The following is a 7,874-nucleotide window of genomic DNA, read 5'->3' as shown; positions in this document are numbered from 1 at the left end:
TGTTAACTCCCTCAGGACGCCATTATGAAATCAAAGGCGGTGAGCTTGCCTTAGCACCTTTTAGCGTTGTGATTGGTCACAACACATGAATATGCCCCACCCCCAAATTTTGTTCATGAATTTCGCACTGTCCGAAGACAGTTAAACATGCAAAAAGTGATTATGTATTATGTATTATGTTTGAATGTATTATGAATAGGGTTGGGTATCGAGAATCGAGTATCGATTGGAACCGGGACTAACTTTTCGTTTTTCCCGGAATCGTTCAAAATGAAAAATTTCGATTCCTAGTTTCGATATTCACAGTCCGCCGAGCGGAAGAAGAAACCGCTGAACAACACCAACGAAGAAGCGTCTACCGGAAGTGTTGGCATAACCGCGCGAGTCGAACATGAGTAGCTTACGTCGGCGGTCCAAAGTGTGGCTTCACTTTTCTAAAAATAACGAAATCTCGGCAAAATGCGAAATTTGTGACAAAAGGAGTATTTTTAAAGAAGGAGTATTTCCTTCAGAAAGGCCGTTCGTTTGCAAGGTTAGCTAAACTTTTTTTGACCCTGCCTCTTAAAAGAATCGGAATCGAGAATCGAAACAAGGAATCGGAATCAGAATCGTTCAAATTCAAACGATACCCAACCCTAATTATGAATGTATTATGTTTCGAGTGGCCTTCACACAAACACACATACACACACACACATACTTTATGGTACAAATGACTGTAAACGGCTTAATGAAACATTCACACACACGCACATCTGATGACTGTCGCTTCTCTGACCCGATGACGAGTTTAAAGTCATGTGTTTCACACAAATGGATCCACTAAATTCAAAGGACACACTAACTGTGACGCTAAGATGTGTCTGTTCTGGCAGGAAGTCAAAGTAAGTGTGTGTGTGTGTGTGTGTGTGTGTGTGTGTGAATGGTTTGCTGATATAATCGACTTATTCATGTAGTTCAGTTTGTTAGCCACTCCCACACATTTTCTCTGTCTTTCTTTCTCTCCTCCACACACACACACACAGCCGGATTTCTGTATTTCCTGTCTTTGTGTGAAGGCTACCAGACAGCAATTCAACACACACACAAACACACACAGGACAGGACAGGAAAAATGTCCAGAAACAGAGGAAATGTCCAGGGTCAAACTCACTGTGTAAATATCTGTCTGTAACACAACACGTCTGGAGATTCGTCAACAGTTTGATCTGTTCTGGCGAAACTCTCCGATGTTTGCTCTGGGATGATGAACTCTGGTTTATAATGTTCCTCTGTCAATCAAACTCCACACATATCACTCAAAGTGCCAGAACAAAAGTTAACACAACAGTTAAAAATCAGATTAGGCTACACAAAAATAACTAAAGCTAAAAACACTAAAATATCTAAAAGAGCACAAAATATAACATGAAAAAAAAAATTAAAAAAAATATGTCTGACAAAAATATGACAGACATAACATACTCAAAAAGTGCACGAACGTAACAAAAAAATCAACAGCAATGATATAAAAATGACACTTATACAACAAAATATGATTTAGGCCGTAACGTAAAAAAACGTGAAAACGTAAAAATATTTTATCGGCTGTGCCTTTCGTTTACACGGTGACGGCGTTTTTGAGGCTTAAAAACGCAAAAAAGTGAAACCACCCTCCAGAGTGGAAATCTACTGCGTTTTCGTTTAAAAACGGATACCTTATGCTACGTTTGCACCTCCCGTCCACACTAAAACGGGAAAAACGAAGACCTAAAACGGAGAAGTTTAGAAACACTGCAGCTGCGTTTTGCGTTTTGAATATCCGGAGGGCGTTTTAGTGTGGACGAGACAAAACGGAGAACTTCAGAAACGCTGACGCAGAGGCTGACGCTTGGCTCTATGATTGGGTGTTATCAGTCATGACGTATCCTTCCCTGATTCGTCATTCACTGTTTACACCGGCACGCGCATGCCCAGTGTTGGTGAATGGTCACGTGATCCGCGTTTTCAGTCGTTTTAATGTGAACGGAGATCGTTTCTAATACGCAGATAAAACGCTGGTGTGGACGGAGATCGTATTCGTTTTAATTCTCCGTTTTTAAACGAAAACGCAGTAGTGTGGGCGGGGCCTTAGGCTATGTTTAAGACATATATAAGACAATTCTGGGCAAGGCACCTCTCTATTTGTCATCCCTACTTTATGCCGCTCATAATACCTATCACATAAGATCAAGTAATTTGATTAAATTTAGTATCCCCCCTACTTCTACTACCTTTGGACATAATGCCTTCCGCTTTGCATCAGTACACGACTGGAACATACTACAAAATACCCTGAAACTTACATCTCTGATCCCAATCTCCACCTTTAAGCAAAACCTCGAAAATTACATAGTTGACTCTTGTTCCTACTGACAATCATGAACCATATTTACACACATATTTAAGCACTCTATTCATTTTCTTTTTCCTCTTTGTTGTCTTTTTTATTTTTATTTAGCTGCTTGTTCTAAGTGTTATGATTTCAAGTTGATTTTTTCGGTTAGTTTTGAAAGAATGACATGTCTGACGTTGGTTCAACGTTAATTCGATGAGCAAAACAATGTCAGATCAACGTTGTTTCGATGTCATGTTTCCACGTTGATTCAATGTCAGTTTGCTATCTGGGGTTGACGCAAAAGTGTGTGAAATTCAATGTTGTATGCACTTCAGGCGACTAGGGGTGCATACAACAACAACACTGCGCCTGCGTACAACCTTCACTGTCTAGCAGACTTTTGCATTTTTACCGTTTTACACGTGAATGCGGCGGTGGAGCGTTTTTAAGATTTCCACTTTTGGAAATCTTAAAAACGGTGGTTTCACTTTTTTTGCGTTTTTAAGCCTCAAAAACGGCGTCGCCGTTTAAACGAAAGGCACATCCGATTAAATATTTTTACGTTTTCACCCGGAATCGTTCTCGTGTAAACGCTCCACCGCCGGGTTCCCGTGTAAACGGTAAAAACGCAAAAGTCTGCTTGACAGTGAAGGTTGTACGCAGGCGTGAGGACTTGGTGGTGTTGTAGTATGCACTCCTAGCCGCCTGAAGTGTATACTACATTGAATTTCATACACTTTTGCGTCTCCATTTGCACGCGGATTTCCCACACAAAACGCTCGTCCAAACGCAGAATAAAAAGGGTTATGACGCAACGCCACTTTTGCGTTTTCTCTTCAGAATCGTTTCCGTGTAAACATAGCCTCAAACAGTGTTGTGCAAGTTACTTCCAAACTGTAATACATTAGGTATTACTTGTTACTGTTATTTAAAAGTAATTCATTACCTTACAATATTACTGTCCCAGAATTGTAATGCGTTACATTACTCATGTGTTACTTTTTAGTTACTTTCACCAAAATAACTAAGTAGAACTTAACTTTTGGGCTGTAACGATATGCAATATGAAACCGAAATCGCGATTCGCCACATGACTCAGATCAACGAACCTACAGAATCATTTTTAATATTAGGGAAAAGACACACATTCATGCGTGACAAAAAAATAGGAGGCAAAATCGATTTTTTGTAATTCTGTTAATTACACTGCGCAAATCGGATGAGGAAGGGTTGGCTCTCCAGTCTCCATAGAACCTAAAATATTCATTTTATTTTAGTTTTCGCGTTCGCATTTATGAGGAAAAAACAATGTTACAGACGCGACCGCTCTGAACTGGCACTAAAAGACTGCTTTAAAACTTCCACCTTTAAGAAGTAAAAGCAGACAATACACTGTAACTCAACTGTAATACAAGCCTCACTGAACATGTAACGAGTAAAATATTACTGAAAATTGATTAGTAATGCCTTACACTACTGCGTTACAGCAAAAAGTAATATGTTACTGTAATGTATTACATTTTTGTAATGCGTTACTCCCAACACTGGCCTCAAACAACAAAAATAGTCTCAAACACCAATGTATATCATTGCAGTTAGCAAGCAAGCACTACAAGTCGTCTAGTTGTAACAATATCTGAAACATTCCTTCATCAGGACGCATTTACTTGAGTTTACTTGTAATATGGTTCATTATCACTCGCTTTATTAGTTTACATGCACGTAACGTGATGTGTGAATGAGTGTGTGCTCAGCATCCTCATTAAACAGTGAGAATGAGAATGTGATATTTAACTGGAATAGCGTGTGTGTGTGTGTGTGTGTGTGTGTGTGGCGGTTGCTGCGGTTGTATTTGTTTTGATGATCAGCCATCGTACAGTCGTATTCTGTAGAACGCCATAATAAACTAATTACACATACACACACTGCCAACAGATCTGCACACTCGTCCAGAAATAACATCAGCTTCCTCACTGACACACTACATTACCACCCAAGAGCCACAACACACACACACACACAGAGAGAGAAAGAGAAAGAGAAAGGGAGATTGTCTTGTAACCAGTTGAGATCATTACAATTAAGCCTGATTATAATGATTACACAAAATTACTAATAAAAGCTGTAAATGTATTTGCGTGCATGAGGTTTTTGTGTGTTCAGCCCTAAAGGCATCACAGAACCCCTCCACACACACACACACACACACACACACATACACACACACGCACGCAAAGTAGTACTGCTAGAATTACATTGGAGAGAAACAGACCATTCACTCGACTGAGATTCATTTCAGTCTCATTCAGATAATTGCACATGATTACACACACACACACACACACACAAGAAAACTTGAGATGTTTATAGACCTGTGTTACATTTAATTACAACAACTACATCAGCCTTTATTGGTCGTGTTGGAATTTAAAGACGCACACACACACACACACACACATGTAAAAGCTTGAATTACAGGGGAGAACTCTCTGTTACACACCCTATTGAATCTCTCTCTCTGTGTGTGTGTGTGTGTGTGTGTGTGTGAGAGAGAGTGAGTGAGTGTTGTCTCTGCACATTGTTTTGTAGAATAACACACAATCAGCTGTGTTACATCCCTGCAATAGACAGTCTGTCTATTCTGTTTCACTTCCTGAGGTTTCCGTTTCCATATTTCACGTCTCATCTTTATGGCCAGCGAGTCAAACCTGTGCTGTGTGATATATATTATACATGTGACCTCATGAAAACGCCAAGAAAGACTCACAATGAATAGAGGATCATGAAATCATCCAACCTGAAGCACATCTGGAGCCTGATGTGTAAATGTGGTTCGGCATTAAATGTACTTGTTAACCACTGTATGCTGTCACACTATGGGGTAAGTTGTCACAATAGAAACACCCTATTATAGGGTGAAACGATTAAAATTATGAAACGATTAAAATAGCAAAAATCAAAACATATTTTTTAGTACCCCAGCTAAATTTGGTCTAATTGTGGCCATTCATGTCATTCAAAACATAATTTGTTAGCCTAGGCTACTACTATATGAGCAAATATATTATGATTTCCACCACAAATTATGGTTTGGTAAATCCTGACGTCTATGACATAAAAAGTAAAAGTTATGACATAAAAAGTCGAAATTATGACCAACTGAGTTATAATTATAAGTTTATAAAGTCAATTGTTATGACTTTCCATCTTATATTTATGATTAGTACGGCATATTATTTCTTATGGCGCGAAAGTCATCTGCTGTAACCATAGTGACTGCAGTGACGAAATTCAAAAAATGATGGCACTCTAAACTGCCGCGAATTCAAATCGGAAAGAGCGTCTTTGTACTGATTTTTATTGAATTTGAAGTGCAGAACTTGAACCACAAACTAGGAACCGTTGCTTAGGAAGACATCGGCTGGCTATAAAACTTTTCAGGTGAGAAAGAATTGAAAACGCGACGCGCACACGCACACGCAGCCCAGTCTCTCGCGCTGAATGAATAAGGCGACAGAAAACTTTGAGACTTTTCTACGTCCAGTTGTCGCTGCGAAATAGATCGTTGTTAATCAGACTGTTCTCGTAAATAAGTCTCTGTAACAACACGCATTGTAGATTGTGCAATTTATACGCGGAAATGATTTTTTACGTGCATGGTATGTGATAAATATCACTACTTTAATCACTAACTCCGTGGAGTTCGGTATACGCATACCATGCACGTAAAAAATCATTGTGTTTATCATTGTGTTTACGCAGTTGTTAATCATTGTGTTTACGCAGTGTGTTTATCGTGCAATTATACGCGTAAAAACTCACTTTAGCGTATAATTGCACGATAAACACACTGCGTGCTATAAAGACGCATTTAGTGTGATCGGGTTGCCTTAATAGACACTGACAAGTATGAAAGCGAGGCTGTGAGGGATAGACTTAACGTTACCGTGTTTTCAACGGAATCTGCTGTTAAATAAATAAATAAAAAACTTTATGAAGTTCCAATATAGTTGTCCAAAGCCCATGTTGTCTTGAGTTTTATGTCTATATTCTTGGAAATATACTTTTGCAGTGTTTCATCATTTAAAAACACATTAAAGTACAACCCACATACGTGTATGCCTACATCCCCCACAGTATCAGTTTAATTCGCATTAAAATCAAAGATGGCGCTGGTAGTGGCGATCATGGAAACGGTTTCTCTTTAAATTTGAATTAGTTCGTGACTGTTATACAACATTGGAGCGGAGGATGATCACATTATATAGAAAGGTAATAGTTCCCAGACCAGCTATATGACATTTATTGATATTTATATATGCGATAGACACTCATGTTAATAACTGCCGACTGACACCAGTATCTTGCTGTTGAATTCTTCCAATGAATTTTGTTAAATTTCACTCAATTTTCTGCAATTTAAAATGTTAATTCAGATTTGTATTTGAATTGTTATTTTAATCTCATTCTCATGCTTCTACAACCCAGGTACTGGCAATCTGTGATGTGGGATGCAGAGACAGAGACAGTCTCATCTGGTCCTGATTTGTAACGTTTTGGCGACTTCTGTATTAAAGCATGTTGAGACTGATTCTTACACAGCTGTTAACACCCACACACACACACACACACACACACACACATGCACGCGTGCTCAGTGACAAGTCCAGGTGGATTTTATTGCTCTGTGGGAATCAGTTCCTACCTCGGTCCACTTGTTGAACTAATAGGGTATTACTGTGTGTGTGTGTGTGTGTGTGTGTGTGTGTGCTCAATCTCTTACAGCTTGTTTTATAGTGTGTGTGGAACTGACTTTAATCACTAACAGACATTTCACATAAAACCATGTTTCTTTGTTTCTTCTGCTACTTTTCTACTCTCTCTCTCTCTCTCTCCCTCTGTTCTCAGGCCCAGCCCTCATTATAAGGTCATAGGCTGAGCGGCTCGTCAATCACACACTCATTAGTGCAGTTTAATGACGCTGTGACCCGCCCAACTGCCCCCGGGGGTCCAGCAGGGGAAGTGAATGGGGCAAACGTCTGAATTGTTTCTTCTTGCTGCGAGAGTCAATGGATGCTCAGTGACTGTGACGCACAGAATGAAGGTACCAGTTAAAGCATTCACTCGCACCAGGGTTATTAGCGTTAACTAAAACTATTGAAATACAATGAGATTAGAAAACATAAACTAAATAAACATTTGAAATGTTGCTTTGACATCTAACTAAGTTTAAGTCGACTAACAGGAAATAATAACTACAACTGTAACTGGTCTAAAAATGTACCTTCATTTTCATATGAGAAATGCCCAAAATTTGCAGTAGCACCTCAATGCAGAACATGAGATCCACGGGGAGGAGTCGGATCACGATCCAAGGGGTGGAGATGGTTAGGATTAGGGTTGGGTTTAGGGATTAGGGGTGGGTTTAGGGATCAGGGGGCGGAGTTGGTTAGGTTTAGGTGTATGGAAGGTGGGAGGAGTTGGATCTGGATCCGACTCCTCCCCATGGATTTCATGT

Source organism: Pimephales promelas, chromosome 16 (assembly GCF_988280905.1).
Source record: "Pimephales promelas chromosome 16, fPimPro1.hap1.1, whole genome shotgun sequence".
Taxonomy (NCBI): domain Eukaryota; kingdom Metazoa; phylum Chordata; class Actinopteri; order Cypriniformes; family Leuciscidae; genus Pimephales; species Pimephales promelas.
The sequence above is the reverse complement of the archived record's forward strand: the minus strand, read 5'-3'. Positions refer to the sequence as shown.